Consider the following 17,514-nt stretch of genomic DNA (forward strand, 5'->3'; position numbering starts at 1 on the left):
TCCCTTCCTTTCTTTTCCCTGTAGGAATTTAGAATCCTTATCCTATTAAAGTTCCCAAGACATGGGCTGTGTGTTCTGTCAGCACGTGTGGCCAGCAGACCTTCTATCCTCGCAGCTTTATCCTAGGAACGCTAGCAATCCACGTTACAAACTCCAGAGAACATGGCACTCTGTCTGGGCCACAGAGTATGGAGTTTTGGAGTTAAAGGAACTGTGATAATCTCCTTTTACAGAGTACATTGAGTCCCAAAGAGAGCAAGGAAATTTCCCAAGGCTGCTTCATTTATCAACACCAAATTAGGGATATGGTTAAACATCCAGGCTGCTAACCCACTCTACAGCACCTGCACAAAGGAGACCAACATGGGTCACTGCAGGGCCCTGACAGCTCCCAATGCACAGGAACTCCTGTCCTGGTCTCTTCTCAACTCTTTAGTCAACAGTGGTATTATCAAAGATAGGGCTGACAAGATAATCACTTTTTCCTTGTGAACTCCCGATTATTTTCATTTCCTCCACTCTGTCTTGCCCCTGTGAAGATATGTGGTAGGAAAAAGGGCAGATGTCCACGGCATGGCCGCTTTGTGGCTCCAGCCTACCTACCCACACGGCCAACCCCGCAACCCTACAGATGGGAGGAAAGGATTGCAGGGCCCAGAAAACCCACAAAGTGGGTAATTAACATCAGAGAAATCAAGATTTGGCTACACCGTGAGAGCTGGAGCACCGAGGGGCAGGAAGAGCCCCAGTCCCCAAACTTCCAGGAGGGCAGGATGCTTGCAGCATCTCCACACAATCTCGCCAATCAGGAGGGACTCTCTTGTCTCAAAACTGACTTAATTGCTATAATTCAATTAACATGCTTCCACTAATTATATAAGCTTTTGGATGACAGTTCAACAGCAGCCCCTCAGAGAGTAAGCCAATTTTTTTCATTTTTAACTTAGTCTTAAGTTAATTATAAGTAAATTGCCTTGGTTTCTTTTTCACATCCTGTCTCAACCGATGTGTTGCAGAATACTATCAGATAGCTTGTGAGCTTTGGGTCTTGGGCAAAACGGCCTTGATCCTGCGTGGAACAGCTGTAACACTCACACAAGTGAAGACGTAGGCAGCCCCTGCCTGCCTTTTTGCTTTTACCTCCAAAATGACTACTCTGTTCAAATGTTAGGTGAGATAAAGGTTACTCCTATCAATTGAAATGAACACTTACTTTCCAAATTATGAGACCAAAGAAGCATCTGCTACTTGTCAAGGGCTCAATGACATTGCTAAAGAATTATCAGTACTAGCTATTGGAGGATATTCTTCCAAGCATGATAAAGGGCTAGCGATAGAAAGCCATGATGCCTAATTGCAAAGAAGTGCAAGACAAAGTGTACAAGATAAATTCTTTTCCAGATTAATTTATAGCTGGATTTGAAGACACTAAAGAAGAATGCATAGCTCCCATTATAAAGACAGTAAATCAGGTTAGCTTTTCCAATGAAGAGGATGAGATGGGCCTTCAATTACCATATCTACATACAAATGAAGGTTGACAAATAAAAATTACCTGCTAAAAACTGAAGGGACAGCAGATCCATCATAACTGGAGACATTTCAACAAAGCAAAGGGTGTCCCACTAGGCTTGGCCTAGGTCAGGGGTGGCGAAACTACAACATGCGTGCCTCAGTGGGCTGCTTGTTATCACTGAAACTCTAAAAGGCTCATCATTACTGGCTCGGTGGTCATTTGGGTAGCAGAATAGATTTATTTTTGGATACCTCTAGAGTTCACTAAAGAAAAGTCTATATCCTTTATACTAAAGCATACCTAGTGTTTAGGAATTTTCGTGATTCTTGATTCAGTAGAAATCTGTAGGTATGTCAGAATTTAAGACTCCAAAGACAACTCATCAGAGAAAAATGAGAATTGCTATTTTCCCCATGAGGTCCTTTTGTCTCACTTTTGGGCCTGATACTTCATTTCATATAAATCAAAAGTTTCCCTTATGCATTTGCTACTTGATAAGGTTCCAGGAAATACAGAGAAAACCATCATAATCCCATAATATCAGATAGACAGATTGATATCAACTCAGTCTGTGGGAAACAAGGCCTTTTAAACCCTAAGTAGTCACAACGCTTTGCAGAGTTGGGATAGCAAGGGCCACACCGGCTCACGCAGTTGAGACTAAGTCCAGCTCATTCGTAGTTCCCAACTAGATGTACCTCTTTGCAGAAAGCGCCCTGCCTCTTCCCCAAGACCCTAGGCCTCTGTGTCTTTCTTTTTTCCTTTCTTGTTGCTACTTTTCCTTAGAGAATGTCAAATCCTTGAAATCCATTGATTATGAGCAGCCACTGGCTGCGGATTCTTCCCAACTGGCCATAATCTTCCCTAAGGTGGATGTGGCTTATGTTTGCTCACGCCATGTGTCTAGTCTGGAGTTCATGTGCTTTCTACGCGCATTCTTATGGAGTGAGAGAAAGAAATTGAGGCTTCCTGCTCGCGCTGCCAAGGTCCTTATATTACTTGGACGTTTTTCAATTGTGTGTGATAAGCATGTAGCTTGAACTACTTTAAATTTAAGAAGATAACAAGGCTTAAAGGCCAACAGACTTACAAAACAAAACCTTGGGAGGGCAGTCTAGAGACAGTTCCCACTTTCCACTCAGAATAATCTGAGAAAGGACAGTGAGTGTATCCGTGCAGGTCCTGTCCTGGGGCTCACAAGAATGCCAGAGTGAATCAGCCAACCTGAGTCGTGTGACTATATCTTGGGTCACTAGGGGTGGAAAGCAGGGCCCCTGCTCCCATCAGCTGTAATCAGGCCATGTGGAGAGTCAGAAGGAGGAAGAAGCGTTAGTAGGACGCTGAACACAGCAACCAGGGGTAGTGTTTCATTCTGGATTTGGAGGAAGAAAAGGCGGCACATCCAGTTCTGGATTCTCACTAGCAATAGCCTTGATATGGGAAGCCTTTAATAATTTTATTTCTTCAGAGCCTTATGGGTTAACAACGCCTGCCTCTCTGCGCCCACGTTGGCATTTGTATCTCTACTGAATATTCCACAAGAAAAAAGTGTGCCCACAGGTCAGCAGCAATACTTAACAATTGAATTCAAAGATAGTTGCCAACTACTGGTTTTGAAGGATTGACTTGGAAAATAATGCACATAGTGTTTTGCTTTTGAGGAAAAGTCTGAGGGGCTGGAGCGCCACGAGGGCTGGGGCAAAACGTATCTTCCAGTTTTGTTGCTTTATGGCTTGTGTACCGAAAAGCTCCGAATGGCGGCAATATCTGACTCTTCTGGAACCTGGGGCTCCCTGCGGCTCGCCTGTGTGCTGGGGGTGTTTTTTCATGCTGCAACTACCCGTGTAAATCAATCTCTTTTACACAGAGATGTGCACAGTGGGACCGATTTTCTTATGAGTTATACTTTCACCGCACATGTGCTTGCACGAGAAATATCCATTTTTCCCCTTTTTCATCCTGTGTCAGGTCAGGCCTTTTCTCTGTTTATACAAGGACAGAAGGAAAGTTTGAGGAAGGTAAAAGGGTCACTGGGTCCCTTATCTTGGCTGCCTATGGCTTTCTCTTGTCATTTCCTCTCATCTGTCACTGTCCTCCCTTAGAAACTCGCCCACGTCCCCAAGTTCTGATTATTTTTCCGTAGGTAATGTCCCTTTTTCAAAATCTATGTTCAGATCATTATGAACTATGCAAAACAGTTTGGCCAGAACTTTGCTGTTGATCCCCATTTTCATTGCACTCGGATTCTGTTCTCCTTGTCCCCGCCATGCAGGGCGTGCTTGCATTCCTTCTGATTGTGGGGAACTGTGCCGTAATCTTATACCATATGTATTTTTATACTGAAAGTCATAAGATCCTCACTTCGCATTCCTTTGCCATGAGCCGTCCTTCGTTTTCCATCCTTCACGAGGGTACCTACAAGAGAATTCCCTGAGAAGCTTGGGAATTTGCTTCTTCTCCTTCTTATTTTGGCAAGGATAGGGGAGTGAGTTATGCTTTTTTGCTACTTTGAAAGAAACACTTTTAAATTCTTGTCTCTCCATCTCCCTAACTCTCAGACACTTCATGCTTATGTTTTATGTTTCATAGTAGCTGTAGCTAAAAAGAAGAAAAAAGAAAGCACAGGTCAGCATTAAAGGAGTTTGGGTGGGAAACCCATCAGGTGTGGAAATGCTTGCTTGTCTTTGCTTCCTGAACGAGAAGGGTAGTTGTGCTGGGAGATGTTCAGGGATTTGGGGGACAAAGGATGCTCAGGGTCTTCCATTGCTGTGTTCTGCAGATCGCTGCTTCTAGGAGACATCTTAGAAGTTTTCTATAGTTATATAAGTTTGGGAAACAGCATATCAAAATGCACAGAGCACATTAGCATCATAAAGGCTCTGCCGGTTTCACATTCAATAAACCTACTTAACTTTGTTTAACTCAACATTCCCTAAAATTATTTGAGCTTGAAACCCTTGCCACAGTCTACCCAGAGGCGACCTGCAGAACCACATTCCTTGGACTGCCCAATTAGAGGACAAAGAAATACAATTCTATTATCTTAAAAGTGATATGCTCTCTGTAGCTATTAAATACGTGAATTCAATTTCCTTCTAAAATCATTATTCCACTGCCTTCTTTCAGAGTGCAGAGCCACGGGGCCCACTGACTCAGGCAGCATTTTGAGGCTGGTTCCTGACATTTCCCCTGCAAGACGATGGGCAAGAGAAACAGGTTTTGTGGTAAGGAATAGGAAAGGGTCTTTTGTTTGTTTGTTTATTTGTTTTTAAAGAAACAAAACAAAACATTTCTTTATTTCCAACTGGACATACCTGGGAATAAGTTTGAGGCACTGGATGGAGATTTAAAGGGAAGGGACACCTGAGTAGAAAGAAGCAAGCCCTCCCTCCCTGTGCTGGTAAACCCCGGGGAGAACCACAGTGGAGAGGGAGGGTGGCACGCGAGCTGATCAGATCTGACTCAGTTCCAGGTCTTGGCCCAGACAGGAGATGAGTGTTGGGAAAACACGGAAGGGCTCTAGTGCCTGGCTTCTCCCCTGGGAGCTCTAGTGTCAAGGCTGTGACGTGGACAGGCAGAGTGGATGCTGGGAGTTTGCCTGCACTGCTGTGCTGTAGCTTTCTGTTTGCAGTAGATGGAGTCATCAAGCTCCCCAGTGTCAGAGTCGGGCTGACAGAGGGTGGGTCAGCCCCGATGGACCACTGGCCCGGTGAAGGTGAGGGAAGCTGGAGCCCAAGCCTGGCAGGCCTTTGCCTTCAGCATGTGTGCCACTAGGATCAGAGGGCACAAACGGGCCCAAGTAAGACTGTGTGAGCCCCAGTGCCATCACTTGTCCCATCCGTGTACCTGAAGTCATCTGGCAGACAACTTTGGCAAAAGGGACAGAAATAACGGAGACTGAATCCCTGCCAGGAGGGCTGAACTTTACACACACAGAATACTTATAATTGGGAATTGGACTAAAATTTGAACTGGACATTTAGTTATCTCTTGCCAGCTCACCCATAAGGCAGGGCTTTTCAGAGAGGCCAAGTTGAGCCAGATGTGGTGGTACAACCTGTAATCCTAGCTACTCGGGAGGCTAAACGGAGAAAACCTTAGTATAATACACATTTATAATATACATTCGGTAAAGGCTTATGGAATGAGTGAGTGAGTGAGTGAGTGAGTGAGTGAGTGAGTGAAGTACGTTCAGGCTGTGCATCTCAGAGGATCCTTTTCAGGGGATTTACCTATGATTCTTTTTGAAATAAAAAGAGATCAAAACAGAACAAGATATTCTTCTCTAATTTGAGTACTCTACAAAAAACACAACTGCAGAAAGCCACTGAGGTGGACCGAGATTTGAGAGTTGTTTTCTTAGGCCATGATGAGATTTAATTTTATTCTATGCAATTTTCAACACAGATACTCTTCAGCTCAAATAAAGCATTCAAATACTTCTCAAATGTAAAAGAGAGAGAGAATGAGAGAGAGAGAGAGAGAGAGAGAGAGAGAGAGAGAGAGAGAGAGAGAGAAAATCCGAACATAGCTCCTTGGACAGTCTGGTGAAACTCATCTTTCTTGGTAGGTGCAGCCCTCTTTCTTTTTTACCTTTTCTATCTGCTCAAGTGTATTTTTCTGCCTTTCTTCGTAGGAAATGTTTGGAGATGACGACAGCTGGCAGCATGGAGGAGGCTCTGTTTTTGAACATGTTCTATATCTTCCTGAACTATGACTCTGGAGCAGTCTGAGACTTACATGATAATCCTTGGCTTAAAGAAAAACAAACAAACAAACAAACACCCCGAGGCTTCTGCTCAGAGCTTGAGAATCTCCCCCATCTTGCCCAGTCCTGCTGCTCCTGCTCTCACCCCAGGCACTGGGCTCTTCCTCCTCCGCAGCTCCGCAGGCCTGGCGGTGCTGGGTCTGTGCTTCCCACTCCCACAAGAGTCTCCTAGCTCTTTGTGGCGACACTCTTTGGTGGCTTGTATCAGAGCTCACATGTGCGTTGGTTTCTCCTATAGACGTGTGGTGGACTGACAACTGGTGGTCACCTTGTAGCACCCAGCTGAACTGAACTTGTGTGGTGCTGGGTGTGGGAAGCCCACCTGAGGGTTATCGCTGGCTGCATAAGAGGCAGAATTGGAGGGAGGCTGTAGGGAGCTGTTGGTTTTCCTGCAGGAGCCTGTGCGGGCTTTCCTGAGGAACTCGGCCGTTCTCGTTGGAGGATGAGCTCAGGACCTCACTGTCACTGAGGGGGTTGGCGGTACTTGTTGGGTGAGCTCCGGTCCTTACCTTGAGCGTTGCTTCCTGGCTCCAGTGCAAATCCCTCAGAGCACAGATCCTTCATCCCGCCGGCACAGATTTTCTAGCTTTCACCACTGACCTTTGGGCCTTCCCAGCTCAGGTCCACGAAGTGGCCTGCATGAGACATTGTCCTGGGCTCTAGTCCTCCAGGTGGACTTGTGGGAGGCACTGTTATGAGCTCTAGATTGTCAGCTGGACTCATGCAGGCCTCAGCTGGATTCTTTGGTCTTTATTATTATTTTTTTTTCTTTTCAAAGTTTTATTGATAAACATATAGCAATGAGACAGTTTCAAATCAAATCGAAAGTACAGTTTCAACAAATAATACACTGCATATATTCTTCTTAGTGGTTAATTGCTGTACAAGATGCAGACTTGTGATCCTACTTACAAACACCATTAGAAAAAATCATTCTATTCATTAAGAGAATGCAACTATATATCTATCCCAACCACTTCGAATACACAGATACAAAATGGACATTCATAGTTATACCCCAATTTTTTTTAAGTTCCGTTGTTGAATATTATAGGTGTGTAAACTCAGCAAAATATTCTAAAAGAGTACAGAAGCCCATAATATCATTGGGTCTTCTGTTTAACTGGCAATGTCAGAAATTATTGACGTGAGTCCCCCACAGCTCAACATAACAACATGGCTTTACTTCCTATATTTCATCTTCATACTTTTCTACTGGATGGTTAAGACCAAGGTAAAGCAGGACCTGTGCAACAAGAGTTGTAGCTTTTTGGTCTGACAAGGTCAGTGAAATGCCCTCAGGATTTATCTTGAGATCCTGTACCTCAGATTGTAGAACCTTTGTCAGTGTCAGCCATGTGGATAAGTCACGGCCAATGCTTGGCCTCTTTGGTCTTTAATATGTTGACAGGTTTCCTGCACTCTTTGCATGTGACTCTTGGGGTGAATATAAGATTATCTTATGAAATGTGTCCTGTATTGTATTGTTCCCCTTGCAAAACCCCAAACTCTGACAGAATCTTACTGAGCACCTTCTGCTCTGTCACTGCATCTCTTGTTTTCTGGGGCTGTACACCAAACATGTCTTTTCTAGCTGGCTGCAACAAGTGTCACATACGCTTACACGTGGGTCTTCCTGCTCTCCGGCCAGAGCAGCTCTTCGAGCCTACTGGAATTGTTGCACCCCTGCCTTCGCTCCTCACCACCCCATAGTGCAGAGATGCCTGGAGGTTCAGAGAGGACCCAGGAAACTGTCGGGATGTCCTGTTCATCTTTCTGCTCTGACGGCTGCTCCTGTCACAGCGGCCCAGAGACACCCAGCCCCGCCTCCTCAGAAGCCTCTTACAGTGCTTCAAGATTCCAAACCCCGTTGGAAATGGAGCTGAGTCCAAGGTGTCCGCTGCCCTGGGAGCCATGCTGAGGCCCAGCAGAGGTGGGAGCAGGGCTCCCCCCTTCCTGCCTGAGCCCTTCCTACCATAGCCAGAGGAGCTGAGGGTCCCGTAGTTCTCTTGGTAATGACTACAGCTTGGACTGTGGGCCTCGGGGCTAAAAGGGAGTTTTCTCTACATTTCCAACTGGGGTTAAGTGCCTGTACCTACCCATCCAACTTGTAGCTCTACTTCTCATAATCTTATACTTGTAAATGCCAGTGCCATCTATTTCTTTTACCAGAAACCTTTATGAAGACAAATTGGTGTGTGTGTGTGTGTGTGTGTGTGTGTGTGCGTGCACATGAGCATGTGTGCACACGTGTGGGAGCTGGGGGCAGAATGCATGCTAGGCAAGAGCTGCACCACTGAGCTACATCCCCAGCTTTTTAAAAACTTTTATTCTGATCAAGAGTCTCATTAAGTTGCCCAACCTGGCCTTGAACTTGTAACTATTTTACCTCAGCCTCCAAAGCAGCAGGGATTATGGGAGTGTGGACTGGTCAGCCTAATATTGCCTCTTTTGTTCATTCTTACATTCTTGTTATATTCCCTTTACATGCCGTGTCTAGCATATTACAGTAGCTATGGCTATAATCCTTCTGATATTAACAAAGAGTCATGGTGAGCATTTGTACTGTACTTTCTTGGAACCTGATATTCTCTGAAGTCCTGCAAACAGATTCGGTATACTGCTCCTGCACTCCCCGACCCTCAGCTTGACAACACCGTAGTGTCGGTCCTATCTGCCAATACTCTGGTAATGGGCTCATTCTGGGAAGCAAACGTGCAGACTGGACGGCGGAGACTATGCTCTCGAGGGTGCTGAGGGGCTCCCAGCTTGCCAGGCAGTGGGGACCCTGGAGTGGAAAGGCAGTGTGAGCAGGAGACCAAGGTGCGGGAGATGGGGCTCATTAATGTGAAGACAACATGGTGCAACGCAGCAACCACGGTTGAGGCCCTGTTACTTTGTTCAGTGAAATTTTGCTTCCGTTCTAATGCTGTTTTCTTCTATCACTATTTTGTATTCTTAAATAAAAAAGAAACCCGGAGAAGAGTGAGGGGCACACTTAGCAGCTGTATAAGTGGGAAATTTGAAGGAGACAGAAATAGCTAAAGGAGATTTGTGGATAAGTTGCTTTGTGTGGCAGTCTCTGAAATACCCTTTCTACTACAGAGCTGTCGTTTTTCAATTCAACTTTTTATGCAAGACTGAGGAGGTAGAGAAAAAGGGTCTCCGCTGCGTTGCTGGTGGGACGGGAGCAGCACCACTGCGGGAATCAGTGAGGAGATTTCCCCCAAAACCCTCAAAATTCCATTTGACCCAGTTTGCCCCTTTCTAGGTATCTTCCCCAGAGAGTTAAAGACTTTACAATGATACATACATACGTGTATGAACAGCAGCAGAAATTCATAATGTAGGCTAAAGTCTGGAAGCGGTGCAGATGCCCATCCGCAGGTAAATCGATAAGGAAGATATGGTGTTTACACACAATGGAGTGCGACTCTACCATCAAGAAAGATAAACCTGGAGCCAGCCAGGTAGCTCAGCAGATTAAAGTGCCTGTTTAGGCAGATGCAGGTGTCCGTTTGATCCCCTGCAGGCCCTGCCCCCGGGCGCGCTGAGACAGCCACTGAGACTGGGCGTGGTGGCGCGCCTGTAATCCCAGCCCTTGGGAGGCTGAAAACAGGAGTATCACCAAGAGTCTGATCTAGTAGTGAGACCCTGTAGACCCTGCACTAAATGAGAGAGAGAGAGAGAGAGAGAGAGAGAGAGAGAGAGAGAGAATAAACCTCAGTCATTGGTTGGAAAAGGGATCCCATTGGGCCTGCAAGCGAATCAGACACGCAGCTGTAGATAGCACAGGACTTCTGCTACTCGAGAACTCAAAGTCTAAAAGAAAAGCAAAGTAAACGGTTATGATAAGTAGGGAGATCATCGCCCAGACTCCACACCGTCTGCTTTTCTGATTCCTCTCTCTCTCTCTCTCTCTCTCTCTCTCTCTCTCTCTCCCGTGCGCAGCTCATCCCGTCCGCGTTCCGGTGTGGAGCTGGTGTCACGCCAGCACACCTGCCTCCCCTTCCACCCCAGTTGCAGGGCGGCCACGATGCCTGCGGAAGCGTGGCCCGCGGTGGTAGCGCAGGAGCTGCTGGGGCGAGCTGCACTGGACATCAGCGCAGGGCCCGCCTTCACCCATCTTTTCTTCTAGAACCCCATCTCTGGGTCTCCTGGGGTAAACGAGAGAGGAGGCTCTGGCCCGAGACCGATGCCAGCTCTACCTAGGCTTCTGTTGTCCCGTTCTTCCCGGCTTGGATTTGGGGGACACATGTAGCCAAGAAAATGCAAAAACTAAAGAGAGGGGAGAGGAGGAAAAGTTGTGATGGTGCAGAAATTAAAACAAGAGAAAGTGAAAAGATGTAGAGAAACTTGAGTCTTTGATTTGTATGGTGTGACTTCTGAAACTGCTCCAGCCTCCGTAGGATTTATGTGGCTTCATTAATCACACCTTCTTCTGAAATGAAATGTGCTGCCTTGGAGCCTTTGAACACTGACATCCAAATATATTCTTTTTAAATCACCTCTGAATGAAGACAACACTGTTGAGGTAATTCCCCTGGATTGTAGGTGGAGCCTGCTCGATCTCCACATCTTGGTAATACACTGAAAACAGGACCTCCCTTCGGAGAGCAGAGGCGCTCTGGTGTGGGTAGGGTCCCGGCGCAAGCCCCCGGGCCAGGACTCCACGCAGGAGCGACCCGGGAAAGGCAGGCGGCGCCCTGCTCTTCGCTCGGCTGCGGCGGGCAGCGCCATCTAGCGGCCAACGGAGTTTGCCTCGGCGTCAGCTTGACCGCGCACCCTGCCCGCCTAGCTGGGCTCCCCGGCAGGCAACGGGAAAAGCAGGGTTCCCTCCCCGGGGACAGTGTGGCCCGCAGTCCGTGACAGAGCTTAGGGGAAGAACATCGTGCGTTACAGGGAAGCCACGAAAAGGAGGGACCACTGGTCACTGGGACGCACACCGGGAATGCACCACTTGGTCTTAAAGTCTCCCTGGTTTGCTAATGGCCCAAGGCTTGCGGAGGCCGAGTTCACAACCAGGCTGTCGGCAGGCAGCGGCAGAGAAGAGAGGAGAGTTAGTCTGGCTCTGTTCAGGGTTCTCCTGTGCTCTAGCTTTGCTCGGGACTTTTCCTTGCAGGAAGGCGCACATTTCTAGGCCTTGCCACATGCCTTCCGCCTTTCAGGGTGACGTCGGTGACTAACAGGGGCCGCCTTGGAACAGCTCAGGGCCTTGGGCGTCTCCGGCCTGTGGCTAGTGATGCGGGAAGCAGCAGCCTGCGCGCGCGGAGGAAGCAAGCGGCCGCCCTTGTTGGTGGGTGCTCTCGAGCCTCCCTGGGGTCCGCCAGCGGCTTCCCCTGGGCCGCTGCCCCGTGAGCAGCGGGGGCTCACACTGTGCTCGCCCGACCAGGGAGCTGCCGCGACGGCCGCCCTGCCCAGCACCATCCCGGGAGCCAATTCTATCCACTCGCTCCTTCTTAAGAAACCGTTTTTAAAAATGCGTTGGTGTATTTTCATTGCATAAAATGAACTTAAATATATTCTCCATAACTAGGGAATAAAGGTTGATTTTTAAATATGAAATTTGCTATTATATAACTTATATACTTGGCTTTGTTCAATTTATGATATTGGCAGAATAATAGATATGAGTTTCTTTTATTGATGAAAGCTCACTAAAATACAGGTATAAAAATATTGGCATGTAAGCCCCCTTGAAATCAATAGGTTGCAGGGACCGGGGTTTGATCCCCAGCGTGCCGTGTTGGCCCTGCCCCCGGGGGCGCGCTGAGACTGAGATTCAGACTGGGCATGGTGGCTTGCTCCTGTAATCTTGGGGGGCTGAAAAGAGGAGGACCACTAGACTCCTCTATGTAGTGAGACCCTGTAGACACTGCACTAAATATATTTTAAAAAATCAATAGGTTAATGGTGGAGATTTGTAAGAGTTCTACGTTACTATGTTATAGATGGCAAGAGAGACATTTAGTTAAAGCCATAAGCTTGTGTTAATAAAGCAAACATATGTTATTCTGAATCTTCAGCTTAGACACTCAATTACAGTCATATAAGAAAAAAAAAAGCCCCAAAACAAAACAACCTTTTTTTTTTTTTCTTGAACAGACTGATGGACCACTGCAGGTGTGCTAAAGGGAGGGACAGAAGTTACGGGCAGGGCGGCAAGTGAAGGCATCCTCCTGCTATTGTTACTGACTTCCAGGGAAACAGAAGATTTCTGCCTTTTCAATGAACAAATGATTTCATAAATTGAATAAGAATCTAAGGGATGACAGTGTCACTGACTGATTACAAACAATCACTGTCAAAGCCAGGTGATCAGAATCAGGGTTGTGTTAGCTCTCTAATGTTTCATCGTCAATGCTAAAAGGTTGACAGGAAGAACCAGCGAGCTAGCCCAGCAGCCTAAGTGCCTGCCTGGCAAACGCAAGGACCAGGGTCCTGTCCCGGCACTACAGGCTGCACTGCCCGCCACCGGCACTCTGAACCGGTTACTGAGTTAGGGCGTGGTGGCGCCCGCCTGTAATCCCAGTGTGAGGAGGCTGAAAACAGGAGGCTCACTATAAGTTGGAGCTGCGTAGCGAGATCCTGTACCAAATACATTTTAAAAAGGTTAGAAACAAAAAAAAGGTTGACAGGAAATCAAGTTTAAGAATGACTCGTCCTTACCGATGAATGTCCATTTTGTATCTGTGTATTCAAAGAGGTTGGGATAGATATATAGTTGCATTCTCTTAATGAATAGAATGATTTGTTCTAATGGTGTTTGTAAATAGGATCACAAGTCCGCATCTTGTACAGCAATTAACCACTAAGAAGAATATATGCAGTGTATTATTTGTTGAAACTGTACTTCCAATTTGATTTGAAACTGTCTCATTGCTATCTGTTTATCAATAAAACTTTGAAAAAAAAAAGAATGACTCGTCTTTTCCCTGAAGTGTTCTATACTTGACATTTTGGAGAGATGATTTTTGAAAGATAATACTGCAGTCAAATTGACTTCTCATTAATGAGCATTGGTTTTTTTTCTTTTTTATAAACTATATACAATGTCTGAAAAATAAATAAAATATAGGTAATGTAAGCATGGAAATAACAATAAGGTCTGTTAAGATATCTGTAAAAAGGGTTCTATAAAAACTGAAAGCCAACAGTGTCTCAATGGTAATGTATAAAAGTTGCATTAATTCCTCAGATCACCTGGACTTACCACTTTTAAAAATGAATTTGATATAAAGTTGGTTCTAGATATAAGTGGAACACATTCTTTAATACTTCATGAAGGAAATCCGATGTCAACAAACCCGTCATGAAAACAACTGCTTCCTTCTGTGACACTCAGTTATGGTCACCCAATAAAGGGTGGATGGACCACAGTTAATTACCAACTTGAACATGGACCCATCACCCAGTGGCAGCTGGCTCGAGGTGCCCTCCGTCCGGGCGAGCACCATCATTTATATTTACTTGCTGAAGGGCATGGTGCGGGGCCTTCCCCTGAGGAAACTCACTCTGCAGTTGCTATGAATGGTTGGACGGCAAGTAGACGCACTAGGCAGGCAGGGAAGAAGAGGACGGATCCTGCCTGCTGCATCTCTCCCAAGTGCCAATGTGCATGTCTACTATGTGCCTAGGAGCTCCGTGGCTTTTAGTTACGTACTGTTCGTTATTATTTCTTTTAATTCTCACAGCCAAGCACACTCCTTGTTTCTGTGAGAGTTTAGATGACTCCCTCAGCTTCCAGTTGATTTTCACGGCGGTTGGGGGATTGTGAGCCCTTCTCTGGCTGAGTTAGGGTCTTGCTAAGTTCCCCAGACTGGGCTTGAACTTCTCATCCTCCTGCCTCAGCCTCCCTCCGTGCTTAGACTGCATAGAGGGGCAGTGATGTGGGGCTCTCAAGGGTTTTGAATAGCAGCTATGATCTTCCACTTGAGGCGATGTTTACCACACACAGAGGAGCAGCAGCTATCTGTGGGCTTCCGTATTTTCTGCCATATTGAAGTTCGTTTGACAGAATGATGGTAGCATGCATAAAGAAATATTGGGATGAACTGGAGAGTTTGCTCTGGTCATCTTTAACTACCTGGTTCTAATAGTTTTTGAAGCTTCCTGTACCTATGCCTACGTACATGCTGTCTCTAAGTCAGTATGTGCTGCATTTCTCATTAGAGCTGGATTCCAACTGGCACAATCTTTTTCCTCAAATAAGTGAATCATTGCATTTCCAACTTCTCAAGGCAATACGAAACTAGGGTGAGCTTATTGTCCCTCAAAGGCCACTGTACTGCAGCTGTCTTCTTCAAGTGTCATTAGTACCAGGCAGCTGAGGTGGACTAGCACAGTTGAGGCAGTACCTTGGAGACAAAGAGATGGGTTTTAGGGAATTAAGGGAAGAGGGCAGGGTGGGGAAATCAGCTTAGGAAAAGGGGACTTCTGAGAGGAAAAGGCTCTTAACAATGAGTCCTGGGGGAGACAATAAGTACATTACACTCACTGCATAATGTATTAACTTGATTCCAATCTTTCTGCATCCATAATCAAACAGAGACATTTCTCTTTTAAAGGAAGTTATAGTTATTGTAATTTATCTAGAATAGTATTTCTAAGAATGCATCAGCTCTGGAAAGACATATAGATTCTGTCCATATTTTTAGTTGAAAATGTTTAGTATTCCATAAATAACAAATAAGTCCCATTGCTTGGCCATTGGCTAGACAGGGGTTAGAGGTATTAAAATGCATCTTCTAGGATCCCTTATTTAAAACATGGTGAGCTCTAATTTTAGAGCAGTAAAACCTCATTATAACCTACTTAGAGTTGACATTTTCAGGCTGAATTGTTCATGTTTCTAAGTCCTGGAGAAAGCCCCATTAAAGCTGTGTTACTCACATTAATTCAACATTTAGCCACTTACAATGCAAGCCCCAGACTTTTGGAAAATGTCATTAAAAAAGTTTTACCATATATGGACATTATTTATTGCTTGAGCCCCATTGTCTGCTTATAATATGCTCTTTATCAGACCCAAATGCCCACTTCAGAGGTTCTCGTGTTGAGCAACAGCTGGCTTCTTACATTGTCCAGTGATGCAGGAAAGCTAAATTACAGCCAGTGCATATCAGAGAAACAAAATGTTTCCTGCAATTACTGATAAGGGACAGTTCATTTTCTCTCTGTCATCCTGAAAAAAAAAAAAAACCCTCCTAACAACAATTCATGCCTGGTTAAACAGGATTTCCACATCTACTGCTGACATCTTTCCAAATAATTCGGAGTTGTTATGACTATATAGCCCTGGTAAGGCTCAAAAGCAAGCAGACTTGACGAGGCTGCTCAACGCAGAGCTTAAGTAGTTGTAATTAATAATAATTACATGCCTACTACACTCCAGTTTTATCATATTATCTGTCAATGCAAATATAAAAACCCTACACACAACGCACTTGCAACAGGATTAGCGCATTAATAAAGCCACTCTGCAGATGTCATCTTCTTAAAGTCTGAATTATTTGAAGTGGTGTCGGTGTTATTGGTTTTCATTATTCTCTGTCTGCTTGCAAAATATTTGGATATAGTACAGTGTGGTACCAGTGTTGTTCTCTTCCAAAAATTTGCTCCCCTCCTGCCGTGACTCGGATTCGAACCGAGGTTGCTGCGGCCACAACGCAGAGTACTAACCACTATACGATCACGGCGAGCCACGGAAGAACTGAACACTCAGCTTTCTTTCAAAGCCATTGCGATATTAAAATTTGTGCCAACACTGCCATCTATTGCCTAAGTAGATGCACTTTCTTAATATTGGAAAAAGAGAAGCCATGTTTTATTGTGTCTCATTATTCACAGGGACAACAAATAACATCCTTGACAGGAAACTAACATTGTCCTCTTGACTGATTGGGCCAAGTGTAATAGGAAGACGGTCCCCGGATCCACTGTCCAGAAAACGGTACACAAGGTAACAATAAGAGAAACTGGTGTGCTGACTCCTGCTCACTTGTAAACCAGATGAGCTCAAGATTTCCCACCGCAGACCACCACAGTCAATGCCCGGTGAACCTGCGCCACTGTTATGCTTTTTCTGCCACTTTTCTTATTTCCAGATGCTTAGGTAATACTTTAAAAAAATCCCCAGACACTCAGGAAAATCAGAAAAGCTAGTTTCTCTTTGCAGAGGAAACAGAATGACCATTATCTGAACTGAAGAAAAGCCCCGTTCCAAAACAAAAAATATGAACACTCCTACTGTCCAACACATGGACCCGAAAGCTTGAGCAATCTAAGGCTAAATGCACATAATAAAACCGCAGATCAACATTAGCAACATCACACAAAGAAGCTAGAGTGTTTTGCACTATGTACATCTCCAGGTGAAAGACACTGTAAACTTCCCTGTAAAAATGAGTCTTCACAAGATATTGCAAGGGCTGAAAATCTTAAATTCACATGCAAATTCTACCTCCATAAATGGCTCATTACCTTTAAGCCCTCTAAACAATAAAGACCTGGAGCAGCTGGAGTACTGGAGCTGGGGTGGGTTCCAAGAACCTTCTCCATGGGTTGCTTGGTTGCCAAGAGCTCTGGGGCTTCTGGAGGGAGAGCAGCTCCTACAGTCAGAGGTTCAGGTATAAAGGTCCTTGGCCCACCCCCACGGTCTGTGCAGGACCAAGGCAAATTATTTTCTGGCCTGAGCAGTAACAGGTGGGCCTGGCAGCATGTCACCCTGCAGGAAGAGGCAAAGCAAATCTCTGGGGGTGCAGGAGGTTGAAGTTGCTTCTCCGAATCCAATCATTTTGGGACTGACTTTTAAACTTTTGCTATAGTCACTTACCACCAAACAGTAAGAGAAATGATACTTTAGAAAATCAACTCCCGTAGGACAAATTATGAAACAAGACTCTCTGGATTTGAATTCTGACTGTCACTTACTAATGGGGGACAGGTGGCAGCTGGGCTGCTTCTTTAACCTCCATGCCTGTTTTCCATTTTTTTCTTTTTCTTCAGTGCTGGGGATTGAACCCAGGAGCTTTGCACTGAGCTACATTTCTAGCCCCTTGTATTTTTATTTTGAGACAGGGTGTTGATAGGTCACTAAGTTGCACAGGCTGGCCTCGAACTTCAGCCTCACAGAGCACTGGAATCACAGGTGTGTGCCACGACAGCTGGCATTTTGTCATCTTAGTTAGGGGACATAACCGCATGATGATTAAGTGCATGCTGATAACCT

The 17,514-nt window shown here is 45.5% G+C and overlaps 1 non-coding gene across 1 annotated transcript; it reads right to left on the reverse strand.

The window, feature by feature from the left end:
- Window positions 1–15,910: 15,910 nt before the first annotated feature.
- Window positions 15,911–15,982, reverse strand: Trnah-gug. Its single transcript has one exon. It is a non-coding gene; the product is annotated as a tRNA-His (tRNA).
- Window positions 15,983–17,514: the final 1,532 nt, after the last annotated feature.

This window comes from Octodon degus, unplaced genomic scaffold, assembly GCF_000260255.1.
Source record: "Octodon degus isolate 3935 unplaced genomic scaffold, OctDeg1.0 scaffold00044, whole genome shotgun sequence".
NCBI lineage: Eukaryota > Metazoa > Chordata > Mammalia > Rodentia > Octodontidae > Octodon > Octodon degus.